The sequence below is a fragment of the Ipomoea triloba genome, chromosome 6, assembly GCF_003576645.1.
Source record: "Ipomoea triloba cultivar NCNSP0323 chromosome 6, ASM357664v1".
Classification (NCBI taxonomy): domain Eukaryota; kingdom Viridiplantae; phylum Streptophyta; class Magnoliopsida; order Solanales; family Convolvulaceae; genus Ipomoea; species Ipomoea triloba.
This window is the reverse complement of record NC_044921.1, coordinates 9,311,325-9,326,058: the sequence shown is the minus strand read 5'-3', so window position 1 is coordinate 9,326,058 and position 14,734 is coordinate 9,311,325. Positions and strand designations below refer to the sequence as shown.

Genomic DNA, 14,734 nt, shown 5'->3' with positions numbered 1-14,734 from the left:
TTCATGCGGTCGATACGTACTCGGACGAACTAGTAGAGCTCTCCCAATCACCGGTCGCTAATCCCGAAGACCATCCTATCTCTCTTTTGGGCGAAGCCGAGTCCTGGCCTGTTACCATACATTTGGTAATCGAGGACGTCGGGACCTCCGGTCGGGGTAAGTTGCCTCGGGTCATACGCCAAGCCTTATCTTGGCAGGCGGACTTGCCACCCGACTCTGCTCCTCCTACTTCTATCCGGAGTAAATTTTTAAATAGTGAAGGTTTGAGCCAACACACCTAGGGATGTCAATCGGGCCAACCCTGTTGGTTTCGGGCTAGCCCTATCGGGTTGTCGGGCTTATCGGATTCGGGTTGTCGGTTAATTATTATTTTAATCTCGGATTCGGGTTAGCCCTAACCCTAACCTCCGGGTTGTCGGGCTTATCGGGCGGGTTAGACTATTTGAACTAAAATCGAAAATGAATACTTACATTCGATAAAACGGGTCAAGTCGTCAACTGGATCCGGATTCGTTAGAACGGGTCAACCGGATGAGCATTGAGCACATTAAAATTAAACAAATGCAATTGCAACGGTTCAATTTCGATTCGGTTTAAGATCCCCAAATTTTAACATTTCCTAGGCGACAAGACGGTCAAGAGGTGTCGCGACTTAACGGGGCGTCGTAATAACTATGCATGAAACATCACATAACTCAAATCCAAAATCTAATATCTAAATATTAAATACCAACATAACAAATTAACAATTTATAGGTGAGTTCATCTTTAGTATTTTTTTTTATCACTAGATACATCTTTAAATAAAATTTTAATAAATATATAAATATAAATATATATTATATATAATTAATTAATATATATATGTATATATATGTATATATATATATATATATATATATATATATATATGTATATATATGTATATGTATATATATATATATATATATTAATTATATACATATATATATTTATTAATTATATGTAATATATATTTATATTTATATATTTATATAATTATTAAAATTTTATTTAAAAATGTATCTAGTGATAAAAAAATACTAAAGATGAACTCACCTATAAATTCCAAGTATGTTATGTTTCACATCACTTTTATAATAAAAAATATTTTTTAATTGTTCGGGCTATCGGGCTAGCCCATTTAATTTCGGGCTAGCCCTATCGGGCCATCGGGCTAATCGGTTTCGGGCTCATCGGGCTAATTTTTTTATCGGGCTAACCCGTTCGGGCTATAGCCCTGTCGGTTTCGGGTTTTTTCGGGCTAGCCCATCGGGTTCGAGCCCGATTGACATCCCTAAACACACCTGCCTCCTTACTAGAGCCGAGATTGAAGAGATCACCACACTTTTGACCAGCCGGGTTAGATTCAACGTCTGTCGATCTTAAGGCAATATTATCGATAGGACGCATGGGGATTGGCTCGGGGTTCATTTAAACTCCCTTCGGGCACCACTCATTTTTCCTTTTCAACCCTTTCTCCTGGGTTTTATGAGGTATTACGGGGTTTTACCCAGGCAGGTTAACCCTAACGACCATCGGATACTGGCACGTTTTCCCCAAATATGTGCTCGGCATAGCCTCCCATGCACTCTCGAGTTGTTTCGATTCATGTTTAGGTCTGACCATTGTCTCTTAAGCATGGGAGGTGTTTTGTGCATCCAGTCCCGGGGGATTTATGCACAATCTCTAATCTCCCGAACAACAACAAAGGGTGGAAGGATTGTATTTTGTCGGTCATGTACCCTTGGCCTTTGCCGATCCCTCGCACCTGGGCAATTCATTACATAGATTACACCTGCCTTGCCATGACGCGGGCTGTCTCGAATGCCACCTTGAATATATCGTCCGAGTTTTACGATTACAAGATCTTTCATACCTTAGAAGAATACGATCGGGCCGGACTTGAGCCCCCGCGCTACGACCTAGACCGAAAATATGTACCGAAGAAGGCCGTAGTAGCAGTAGTTGTGCCGCCTCTAGCATCCGGGCCAAACGTGCCAGGTTCGCTTTCGACCATGACCAGCCGGGCCCTTTGCTCGCTGGTCAGATTAATCGGTGAGATCTAACATCACTTCTTTCTGCAGGTATGAGGAGTTTTCCCATTCCAATTGCTCCCACCGCAAGAAGGACGACCCCCCCCCCCTCCCCCAAGTCGGGTGCTCTAGTAGAGGTTCCAGTTCCAGCCAGCCTCCCCTTAACCACCACTCGCCTGGTCAGCCCTAGTTCTAATGTGGTAGTCACTCACTCCTCAGTCAATAGGGGAAAAGAGAAGGTGTCAGAATCGAATGTTGAGGAGGTTGCACCCCTCAAAAGGCACCGACTAACTTCTGCCTCAACGACCCTGGTCATTGATGTCCTCTTGAAATATGGGGATAATCATCCGACTACCTTGCTCAGCAAGATCTGCGAGGCGACACCACCTCTTGAGCTGACTAAGGGGTGGTCGACCAACTAGGTCGGGGAGAGGATTGCTCGGAACCTGATGCAGGTTAGTTGTGTTTCTTACCATCTAGGTGACTTTACCCTCCCCTTTTTTAGTGCTAACTCTTAACGCTTGTGAATGCAGATGGCACATTCAATTATCGAATTCTTCGTTAGGGCTTGGGAGTCGGAGGAGTTGCATCATAAGGAGGTCACCTTGCTCAAGAAGGCTCTAGGTCAGTCACAGGCCGTGAAGATGGCCAACCTCCAGGCTGACAATGCTGAGCTTCAGCTCAAGGACTACTGCACCTCCCGGCCTTCTTCTCCAATGTCGCTGCTAACCCCACACTCTTGGCCGATCATCTTTGCAAGGAGCTTGAGTCGATCGAGGCCTTCCTTCGTGCCCTCTCCAAAACTCAGGTCGTCGAAGACCTAATGTACACACATAGGACATGGGCGTTCACAAGCGGGCGTCGGGCTATGCAAGGAGAGGTATGGGCGGCACTGGAGGTGCCCGTAGATGAGAATGACCTCCCCAAGGTACTGGACGTCCTGTCATATGAAGTTCCAGATCTCAGGCCAGCTCCCTTCTCCGAAGATACCACCAGCCAGACGACCAAACAAGCCTCTGAGTGTTAGGGCAGCACTGAGCAGAACTGATTATTCAATGGTGGGAGCCCGGCCGCATTGTGTCGGCTAGATTAAGGACTCTAAACACAACACCGGCCGTTGGGCTTCTTTTTTTTATTAATGTACCTTTGCTGTATTTTCATTTTCGTCTTGTTCTTTTTTTTTGTTTTCATTTTTGCTAATATTTTGTTCGAGGCCCGAATAAGGTCCCATCACCCCATGATCGGGGATTTAAGGTCTGAGGATCGTTATAGCTGGGCACCTTGCTCCCATCACCCCATGACCAGGGATTTAACATCCGAGGATCGTCATAGCCGGGCACCTTGCTCCCATCACCCCATGACTAGGATTTTAAGGTCCGAGGACCGAGATAACCGGGCACCTTGCCCCATCACCCCATGACCAGGGATTTAAGGTCCAAGGACAGTCATAGCGGGGCACCTTGCTCTCGGGATGGGCACCTTGCTCCCATCACCCCATGGCCAGGATTTTAAGGTCCGATGATCGAGATAACCGGGCATCTTGCTCCTGGGATGGGCACCTTACTCTCATCACCTCATGACTAGGGATTTAGGGTCCAAGGACCGAGATAACCGGGCACGAATGACAACCATATGAAGAGAGTAAACAACATTCATTACGATCAGAGTTCAGACCATTCCACATAGGGTCGTAATATTGTCCATCTTTCGCCACGCTAGTCTATTACAACATAACTGGGTTACTAATAGAAATAGGTCAAATGCTAGGAGTTCCAGATTTGGCCAACTGGCATGCCGATTTATGTCTCCAATTTGTAAGTTCCAAGTCTAATCATTGCTGAAATGACATCAGGGCCCTCGCAGCTTTTAGCTAACTTTCTTCTTTCGAGCGGGCGGCTGGCCTTTCCCTCCTGAAGGACATAGTCGCCTACTTGGAAATAGCGAGGATGAACTCGGTCATCGTGGTAGGCCTTGACTTTCTTCTGATGTTCCACGATCCTTTTGGCAGCCATCTCTCTCTTTTCTTCTAGACAATCTAGATCGGTGATCATTAGAGCATCATTCTCTTTAGTGTCAAAAGATCTTTCCCGGGAAGTCAAAATCTAAGCCTCAATGGGTAATCGGGCTTCCACACCATATACTAGGGCAAAGGGTGTTTCTTTGGTGGTTTCTCGTAGAGTAGTTCGATATGCCCATAAGATGTAGGGTAGCTCATCCTCCCAATTACGTTTGGACGAGTGCAGCTTCTTCTTTAATCCCTCCAATATAGTTCGGTTGGCGTTCTCTACCTGATCGTTACCCTTAGGGTAGGCTACCGATGCCCAAATCGATTTGGTACCCATGGTGGCTAAGAAATTTTGAAAGTACTCGCTCTCAAACTGCTGACCATTATCGGTTATCAACTGGACCGGCACTCCAAATCTTGAAACAATATTTCTCCACAAAAACTTAACGCATTTTTTAGTCGTGATCGTAGCTAGCGCTTCGGCCTCGATCCACTTTGAAAAGTAATCAATTGCAATTATGATGACGTCTTCAACCTGTCAACTGTGGGAAGGAGCCTACTATGTCCACCCCCCATTGAGCGAAGGGAATGGCCGAGCTTACCGGTTGGTAAAACGTGGCCAGCCTTCCCGGAGTCTTTGCAAAAACTTGGCACGATTCGCAAGCCTTCGCGAGCTTTTCACAATTCAATTGAATCAACGACCAATAGTAGCTATCAATATTATTCTTCGTGCCAACGCTCTCCTGCCCTGATGCGACGAGCAGATCTGGAGTTCAACTTGCTCAGCCTCAAATTTAGACAACCATCTCATTAGAGGACCTCCATAGGAGCGTCTGTACAATTGGCCATCTAAGACCTGGAATTTGGGGGGCTCGAAGCTTGGCTTTTTGGGCCCTGGCCTCATCTTCAGGTATCGTCCCGTTCTCGATGTAGCCATGCAGGTCTACGATCTAGTTTTCCTCTTTCACCCCCACCGGGGCGACCAACAACGTGTTAACGATGGCGGTCGGCACGTTGACAATTTGAGCTAGTTTTGAGATGTACTCTGGGGCCTCATGCGCTAATCTAGATAACATGTCAGCGTCCGCATTTTCCGTCCGGGGCACGTGTTCGACTAAGCATGCTTGGAAATTGCTCATCACAGCAATCGCTTGGTTCTTATATTGAGCCAGCCGTTCGCTTTTTGCTTCGAAGGTTCTTTGGACTTGGCCGACTACTACGGTGGAGTCCGTTCGAATCTTCACATATTGTGCCCCAATGTCTTTCACATAGCGCAAGCCAAAAATGAACACTTTGTATTCAGCCTCATTGTTTGTTGGGCTGAATTGAAATATTAGGACATAGTAGATCTTGAACCCTTCTAGGATAGTGATGATCACTCCTCCACCGGCCCCTTTCTTGTTGCTTGACCCGTCTGTCGCCACCTCCTACCATGACTCTGCTAGATTGGGATTAGCAGTTGACTTGGCTTCTTTGGCTAAGCACTCCACGACGAAGTCGGCCAGAGCTTGTCCGTTTATGGCGGGTCTGGAAGTATACTCGATGGCAAACTACGTGAGCAGCATAGCCCACTTGATTAATTGCCTTGATGAAGTGGACGTTCTGAGAATGGTTTCGATTGGCTGGTCGGTGAGCACCCAGATGATTCTGCCTTGGAAATAGGGTGTGAGCTTCTTCGCTGCAATGTACAGTGCAAAGACGACCTTCTCAAGGCAGGAATATCGGATCTCTAGTCCTTGCAAAGCATGGCTTACATAGTACACCAACCTTTGTATCCCCTGGAGGTCGGTGCGACACAATACTACGCTCACCACCCTATATGATGCAGATAAGTAAACTTGCAGCTCTTCACCTGGTTCAGGTTGGGATAAAACGATTGGCGACATAAGATAATTCTTCAAACTATCAAAGGTAGCCTGACATTCAGCGGTCCAAGCAAAAGCGTTGGTCTTCTTTAGGACCTGGAAGAACGAGTGGGCACGCTTTGCCGATTTGGATAGGAATATGTTCAATGCTGCCAATTGACCGGTCAGCTGCTGTACCTCTCGGATGCTGGTAGGTAGTCGCATATCCATGATGGCTTGAACCTTGATCAGGTTAGGCACTATTCCACGCTTCATCATCATGAATCCTAGGAATTTTCCTATTTGAACATCGAACGTACATTTGGCCAGGTTATGTTGCATCCGGTATATACGCATGATGTCAAAACATGCCTAGAGGTCGTGTTGATGGGCCTCATGCTCGGTGCTCTTTATCAGCATGTCATCAATGTAAGCTTCCATGGTACGGCCGAGCAACCCTTCAAAAAGCATGTTCACCATTTTCTAGTAAGTCACGCCAGTGTTGCGGAGACCGAACGACATAACTCGGTAACAAAACAAACCATCGAGAGTTACAAATGAACTCTTGCCTTCGTCCTCCTCAATCATCATAATCTAGTGATAGACCTTAAAGGCGTCCATAAAGCTCATGAGCACATCCCCGATCGTCTCATCTACCATCTGATGGGTACTCGTAACTGGGTATGGGCCCAATGGGCAGACCTTGTTCAGGTTGGTGTAATCCATACACATTCGCCAGGTTGGCGGCTTAGGGACCAGGACTACATTAGCTACCCATTCGTGGTATGCTATCTGTCGAACATGGGCGATCTCGATGAGGGTTCTCACTTATCTTCTCACGAACTCCCGACGATCTAAAGATAAATGACGTTGTTTCTGTTTCACAACCCTGGCTGCCGGTTTAACATTTAGTTGGTGGCAGGTCACCGATCTATCGATGCCCGGCATGTCTTCTGGCCCCCAAGCAAAAATATCTGAGTATTCTCGCAGCACCGAGATTATCGAGTTTCTAAGTTCAGGGGTTAACGTCGTCCCAATTTTAACCTTTCGGTATGGCCGCTCCTCATGCAGGATCACCTCTTCAACCTCCTCGGAGGGCTCGGGCTGCTCCCTCTTGTCTTCATCTTTTCTCTAGGTTATAGTGTTAACTCGAGAAATTCAAGTTTCTTGTTTCTGAATGGCTTTAACGTAGCACTGACGGGCGGACAGTGGATCACCCCAGAGGATTCCCACTCCTGCAGGGGTCTAGAACTTCATATAGAGGTGTGACATTGAGATAATTGCTCCGATCTGGGCAATCCCCAGTCTTCCTAATATAACATTGTGGACGCAGGCCAAGCTGACCACAACAAATTCCATTTCTATCTTCAAGATTCGCGAATAGGACCCCACTTCAACGGGTAACCAAACAACACCCTCGGGGAAGATCATATCTCTGGCGAACCCCGAGAGAGGTGTTCTGACTAAGGCGAGCATGGATGGGTCAAGCTTTAATTACTTGAATACCTCCATGTAGAGAACACTTACGTTGCTGCATGTGTCCACCATTACCCTTTGGACGTCTACTCCTATGATATCGATTATGACGACCAATGCATCGGCGTTGTGGTAGGGATTCGTCAACAGGTCTTCATCTGTGAAAGTGATGGGTTCCACCCTAGCTTTCTTTTCCGGTAGAGCGGAATCAATCAGCCCTACGTGCAGATCTCTAGCCCAATTGCGTCGCTCCTCTGAACTATCACCCCTTTCCAGTCCACCAAAGATAACGTGTATGACTTGTTTGCTGCCGGTGGGAGGGGGTTCTCGATCATGCTCCGGATCTCGATCTTTCTTTTCCTTATCCACTCTCTTGAAGAACTTCTTCAAAGTTCTCTTCTCTTTCTTTTTCTTCTTAGTGAACTGGGCCAGTTTGCCCGATCTTAATAGATCCTCAATCAGGCCTTTGAGAACATGGCATTCCTCAATGTCATGGCATCGATTTCGGTGGTAAGCGCAATATTTGCTTTTGTCCGGTTCGTCTTGCGATGGAGCTGGCAGCTGGATCATGTTGCAAGACTGGGGGTATTCTAAAACTTCAACCACTGGCCAGGTGAGGGGAATGTAAACTGGATTCCTATCTAGATCTTTTTGCCGACAATCTAGTTGTCTCTGACCCGGCCTCTAGTCTGGCCTATGGGACCTGGTCTCTTGTTGTCGCTTAGCGGAATTGGCTTCCATTGCATTAGCATGATCGATCACACGCCGCACCGCTTCCTCGTAAGTTAGGGGCGGCCGCAAGATAAAATCTTGATAAAGAGATCCAGCTCGAAGCGAAGCGTGCAAAACGTTGATCACCGTGCCATCATCTAGAGGCTCAACTTCTCCCATCGCAATTTTCCACCGCTCGATGAAGACTGATGACGGCTCTCCCTCTCTCTGCTCGGATTTCTCAAGGTATGTAAAGTGTTTCTTTACTGCCTTAGACATCGTGAATCTATGAATGAATTTGTGTGCGAGATCGGAGAAGCTAGAGATCGACCCGGGTTCTAAATTTTTAAACCAGTCGGCGGCCTTGTGACACCCCAACTTTTCACAAGCTGAGATAGCTAAAACTTAAAACATAAAAGTTGCATATCTCAACAACAACTCAAACTATAGCGGAAGCGATTTAAATCTTATAGGGTNCTGCCTTAGACATCGTGAATCTATGAATGAATTTGTGTGCGAGATCGGAGAAGCTAGAGATCGACCCGGGTTCTAAATTTTTAAACCAGTCGGCGGCCTTGTGACACCCCAACTTTTCACAAGCTGAGATAGCTAAAACTTAAAACATAAAAGTTGCATATCTCAACAACAACTCAAACTATAGCGGAAGCGATTTAAATCTTATAGGGTATCATGCCACATCTAGGTAAAACACAGCCTAGATGCACAGGCTATCCAAAACCAACACATAAATCCTCAAAACGTCATAGTAACAAAACTAGTCAAAGTACATAATCCAAGACATAGGCACACAGGCCCGAAAGGAGTCTAAAACATCATCTAGTCTAAGCAAAGCATCATAACGATATAGCTCTAGCGCGCTCACGGCTTAGACTACTCCATACCTGGAAAACATGTAGAAAACCATTAGCAAAAGAATGCTAAGCAACCACCACTCACACTCGTGAGAACGTACATATATAATATGGTTGTAAAATAGGTTTACACACCCGTATAGAATATACACACCAACGAACTGTGCTTTAGTTAAAACAGAGACTCAACAACAATAAGCTGAATAAGCCATAAACCAAGGACTCTCCAAGTAAAACCAATATCCAATATGAATGTACAAGGTAACAAGTCTATAACGAATACCAACTGAATCATAACCTCAACAGATTACTCACAAAGAAACCACCAAACCGCAATATATCAAGGAATAACGGATAACAAACGAGATACAACTCAACTAAAGAACCATAAGGAACCAAACAAACATCATACCAAAGATAAGCACAAAACCATACCCTCCAACCACAATACTATCCCTCATACCAACCACTAAACCCAAGTTAGTAAACAGAGGCATAAAGCCCAACCATAGAGGCAAATGATGCCCATAACCACAGAGGCAAATGATGCCCAATCACAGAGGCAAATGATGCCCATAACCACAGAGGCAAATGATGCCCAATGGCAAATGATGCCCATAACCACAGAGGCAAATGATGCCCAATCACAGAGGCAAATGATGCCCATAACCACAGAGGCAAATGATGCCCAATCACAGAGACAAATGATGCCCAATCACAGAGGCAAATGATGCCCACAGTTAGCTCACCCTCAACAATCCAAAAGATACTCAGAGATTCACAACTCCACATACAAACTCAGACTCAACCCCCAAAGATTATCCACCAACAGTGTTCATCTCAGGATATGAACACAACATACCCTCAGAGAATATAACCAAGGATTCAACCAACCAATAGACCAAGAGAATGAATCAAAAGACATGAATAACAACTCTAGAACCAAGGTGAAATACTCAACAAAATATCCAAACAAGTTCCAAAATCATAGATGAATCAACAAGACAACAGATCACAAAATAGCCACTAGAACCAGAATTCCCGATGAACTAGCGGAACTCAGTAGCGGAACACCTAGCTCCGCCACACTCCTCCGCAAGAAGGAGGCGGACTCCCTTGGCGGAAGACCTCCCTCCGCCATACCCCATCGCTACACACTTTCGGAAGACTCTAGCGGGACACATTATACCGCTAGAGTGCATCGCAAGCGTGATCCCAACGCACAACTCCCATACTCGAATCAGAATACGAAATGTTCATTTCCAGAATGCAAAAATATGATCAGATTGCCCATATTACATATCTCAAAAGCCAAATAAACATGGAATCCATAACAATGAATGTTCATACTCATCAAGAGGTAAAGGATCAAGAACACAAGTTCAATAACCCATCAAAATAGTCCACCGATCATCAAGAACAAAGGCTAAACCAACAAATTTCCACAAGATTCCAAATCACCAAGTATTATACATAGATCAAGAGTGTAAAATAGGTTTTAGTGAGACATGATGGTTACCTCTTGTAGCACAACTTCAACCTAAGCAAACACCTTCTTCTTCACAAGCCACTCCCACCCACTTGATCATCTTTTCCCAAAGAAAGATCCCAAAAGAACACCATAAGAACTTATAAAAAGATCATGAAAATAAGATGATACAAGGCATATTCCTAAAGAAAAACACTTACCCAAGCCCTAGAAATCCTAAAGGAGCAATCTTGGTCTTGAATCTTGAAGAATAGAGGATAGTGTATATTGTAGGGTTCTTAGGAATGATAGGGTAGGAAGGAAATGTTTTGCAGGGAAATGAAAAAGAGTAGGAATGATTAATACAAGCTCTTTTATATGGATAGTAAAATCATTACATACATAGTGTATGTATTATATTAGGGTAACTAGGATAAATAATGGGCCCTGATAAAGAATGGGTCTTGCATTATTTATTACAATACTAGTAAGTAGGAAATTGGTCCTTCAAAAATAAATAAATTGGGCCATTACCAAATATTCTTACTTATAAGAAATATAAGGATCCAATTTAAAGAAATCCCTTATAGGAATTAAATCAAGAATTGGGCCTTAGAATAAATAATTAATTCCGGAATAAGAAACACATACATACATACATACATATATATATATACATATATACATATATACATACATACATATATATATATATATATATATATATATATATATATATATATATATATATATATATATCAATTAGAAGAACGAATCCCAATTAAATCAAATAAATTACACGGTAGAAATAATTACCGGTCTCAAGGCTTGAACGAAATTACGGGGTGTTACAGGCCCTCCCGGTCAAGGTGGAATAGAATGCTCTACACACCATTGCATCTGATACACCCATCATGAGCATGTTCCTATAATATGAGTTGATATACTCATTGGGATCAGTTTGACCACTATAACCCTTATTCTTGGGAACGCGTAGGTCTATGGGATAGTGTTGCTCCATTATGTCAAGGGTGAATGGGGTACGAAGCAATGTCGTTTCTAACTCGGCAAGTCGGGACTCTCCCTGTTCCGTCTTCCACCTATTGAATTCCTCTCGAACTTGCTCTAGGATCCCCCAGGGAAAGTCCTGTTGGTGATCTAATTTGCGCTCCCTTCGCCTACGCGAATGGGACGAGCTAACTTCACTGGAATCTCCTTGGTAACTGGCAGCCAGTAGGTCGATAGACATCTGTCCTCCTTCCAACGGCCCGGGCCTGCGTCGGATTGGGGGAGTGATCTGATCAAATGCGCCGGTTCTAGGTTAGTTATCCCGGGCGACTTGCCGAGGTCTTTCCATCGTGCCCAGTCAAGACAGAGCGAGACAATAACTTTGATCGGAAGCCTACTGACTAACAGAGTGTGCCCTTCTCTCTGACTGGGCTTGGCGAAGCTCGAGCACAGTTGCTGCAGCCACCTCTACAATCGTAGCTTTAGGTTGGACCGAGATATGTATTTGTAGAGGGTAAACCGACAGCATCGGCTGAAAGGGATATGTCGGGGCATAAAATCTAACGAGTTCGGCCACCACGAAAAAGTGGGATTCGTCAGGTACATAGGGCACTGATACAGCATGGGTTCGGCGATCGTAGGGAGAGCCGAACCTTGCTGAATGACATTGATCGATTCCGGCGGGAGAGATCTGGCCATATTGTCAGGCTCCAAGCGTGAACTCAAACGTGTTCGGAGGTCGAGATTATTTTCCTATGCCTCTTGGTCGTTGAAAAAGTCCATGTAGGGATACATCTTAGGTGGGGAACGGTAGAAGTTTTACACTCGGCTTATTGTGTTCCGGTCCCCACGGACGGCGCCAAAAATGATAAAGTAAATACGCAGATTGATAGTCAAAATACAGTCAACGTACTCTTATTGATAATGGATCATATACAGTTTAGTTATCCTAATCAACAGCCCGGTCTATGTGATAGTGGGTCAGAGGTTCCCGGGCTTCTTAGCTATTTATTAGTTTCCCGGGCTTCTTAGCTATTTATTAGTGAAAACAGCCAAACGTTCTCCCCATAGCATTAAATGCACTATATATAAGGTACCTAGGGATAAGTACTGGTTATTCGACATAGTGGCCGCGTGATGGCCATGCACGGGTCTTATTGTAGGCCCAATGTGGGCTGGCCAAATGCTAGGCGATTTCAGGTGATGCCCTCGAGGGTGAAGGTTGGCACGTGCGGTCGATCAATCTCTCACTCTATATTGGTTGAACAGATCGGAGCGGGAGAGGCGACTTGATACAGGCTGGCGGGTAAAAGACCGTTTTTTACAGGATGTATGCAGTTCGGACAATATTCCATATCAATAACAAATCCGTTAAAATATTACTCCCTCTGTCACATTTTGTCTATCATACTTACTATTCACTGGTCAAACTAACTCTTTATTTTTTGTTTATTTTTTTTAGTGTTTTTTAAACTTATTTTTTAATTTGATTTTTTGTGTTTAATAGTACTTCTAGTGTAGTTTCTAAATATATAAATTTTTTATACTAATACTAAACTTAATATTATAAAAAATTAAATTAAAAATAACTTCAGTCAAGCTTATTTAACCGAACCAGACTATGCCTTGCAGCGATCGGGTCGAGTCGGATCGTGTGGGTGGATGGCCAATCCTTTCGAATTTCAAATATTATTTTTAAAATCCAATTTCAATTTATAAATTGTAAAATCACTTCGGGTGAAGGCTAAGTGCCTTGGGTGGCAGCGTAGGTTGCTATCTAAAGGCGGAAAGGCGGTATTAATTTCTTCTGTTTTGCAGGCTATTCCCTTACACCATTTTGCATTTTGTGCTCCTTCTAAATAGGTTATCCGAGACCTAGAATGATGTTTTGCAGGCTTCTTTTGGAGGCAAGCAGGGGGTGCTCGTTACAATTGGGCGTCATGGGTTGGCGGCTGCTGACTCATGGAGATGTTAATCTCTGGTGGGACAACTGGTTAGGACTTGGCCCGCTAGGGCGCCTTTACCACTTCCTTGGCATTGAGTATTCTGGTGATTTACTGTCAGACTTTATTCAAGATGGGGAATTAGATTTGTCCGCCTATGATGACCTTTTGCCAATGGGTTTGGAGGCGGACACGTCCCGCTTAGGTCAGATGACTGTTGATATACCCATTTGGCGGGTAGCTTCAGATGGTAAGTTTTATTTCTCCTCTACAAAATCTCTGTTACGGACTGAACCTGTGAACTCTGATTCTCTTTTGAGTAATTGCTAGCACAAGCACCTGCCCTTTAAGGTGTCTTTCTTGGCCTGGCGGGTGCTTCGCGGGCGTTTGCCCACGGACGACACTATGGCCAAGTTTGGACACGTTATAGTTTCTAGGTGCTGGTGTTGCCAATCTCCTGTTAGGGAAACTATTGATCACATTTTCTATACAGGGGATACAACAAAGGCTGTGTGGCGGGTTTTTATGCCGTCATTGGGCCTTCACTTTAGTCATCATGGTCTCTGGACCTTGTTGGCAGGGTGGAGGCGGGTGGTTGCTCATAATCGTCTTGTTTCCTTTGTTGTTTGCAGGTTACCTTATCTTATCCTTTGGGAGTTGTGGAAACACATAAATGCAGGCATGCATGGTAGGGGATCACCCAGTGTGCCACGGGTGGTGTATAGTGTGGTAAAGGGGATGGCCGAGTGCCTCTTTAGGCGGTGGCCAAGGGAGCACATTCTGCTACCGAACTAGTCTGTCATTTTGTCCTACATGGATTCTTATGTGCCTCGGCGCATAGTTCGTGCTATTAGATGGGATCCTCCACTAGATGGTTCTCTAAAGATCAATATGTCATACTCTGAGTCTTTGGGTGGGACTGCTGCCTTGGTGCGTAACCAGGGGGGTGGGTTTTGCTATGTCTTGGCCATGTCAGTAGTTGATGGGTTTCGGGATATTTTTCGGGTACTGTTCCGCTGTCTTGAATGGTGTTTAGCCAAGGGATTGACATCTTTGATCTTAGAGTCTGTGTTGTCTGAGCTTAAGGGATATGTTGATACTTCTATTCCCATTCCTTGGTCCTTGGATTATGATGTGTCACGGCTTCGCTTTCTTTGTTCCTGTGCCTCTGTGTCTGTTCTTCAATGTCTGCCGCAGGGTAATCTTCCTGTGACTGCTTTAGTAGATTGGGTTGGGGGTAAAGATGGGGAGTTCAGGTTTCATAGTCTGTCTGACCTACCTCCGAGGGTGCGTTCTTTGATTGTTCATGATGATGTTCCCTCTGTTTTCTTTGAGGATTATGATCCACCTTGA

The 14,734-nt window shown here is 44.7% G+C and overlaps 1 pseudogene; it reads left to right on the top strand.

Annotated features, from left to right (window-relative positions):
• The first annotated feature begins 13,378 nt into the window (after positions 1 to 13,378).
• On the top strand, positions 13,379 to 14,734 carry LOC116023446 (annotated as a pseudogene).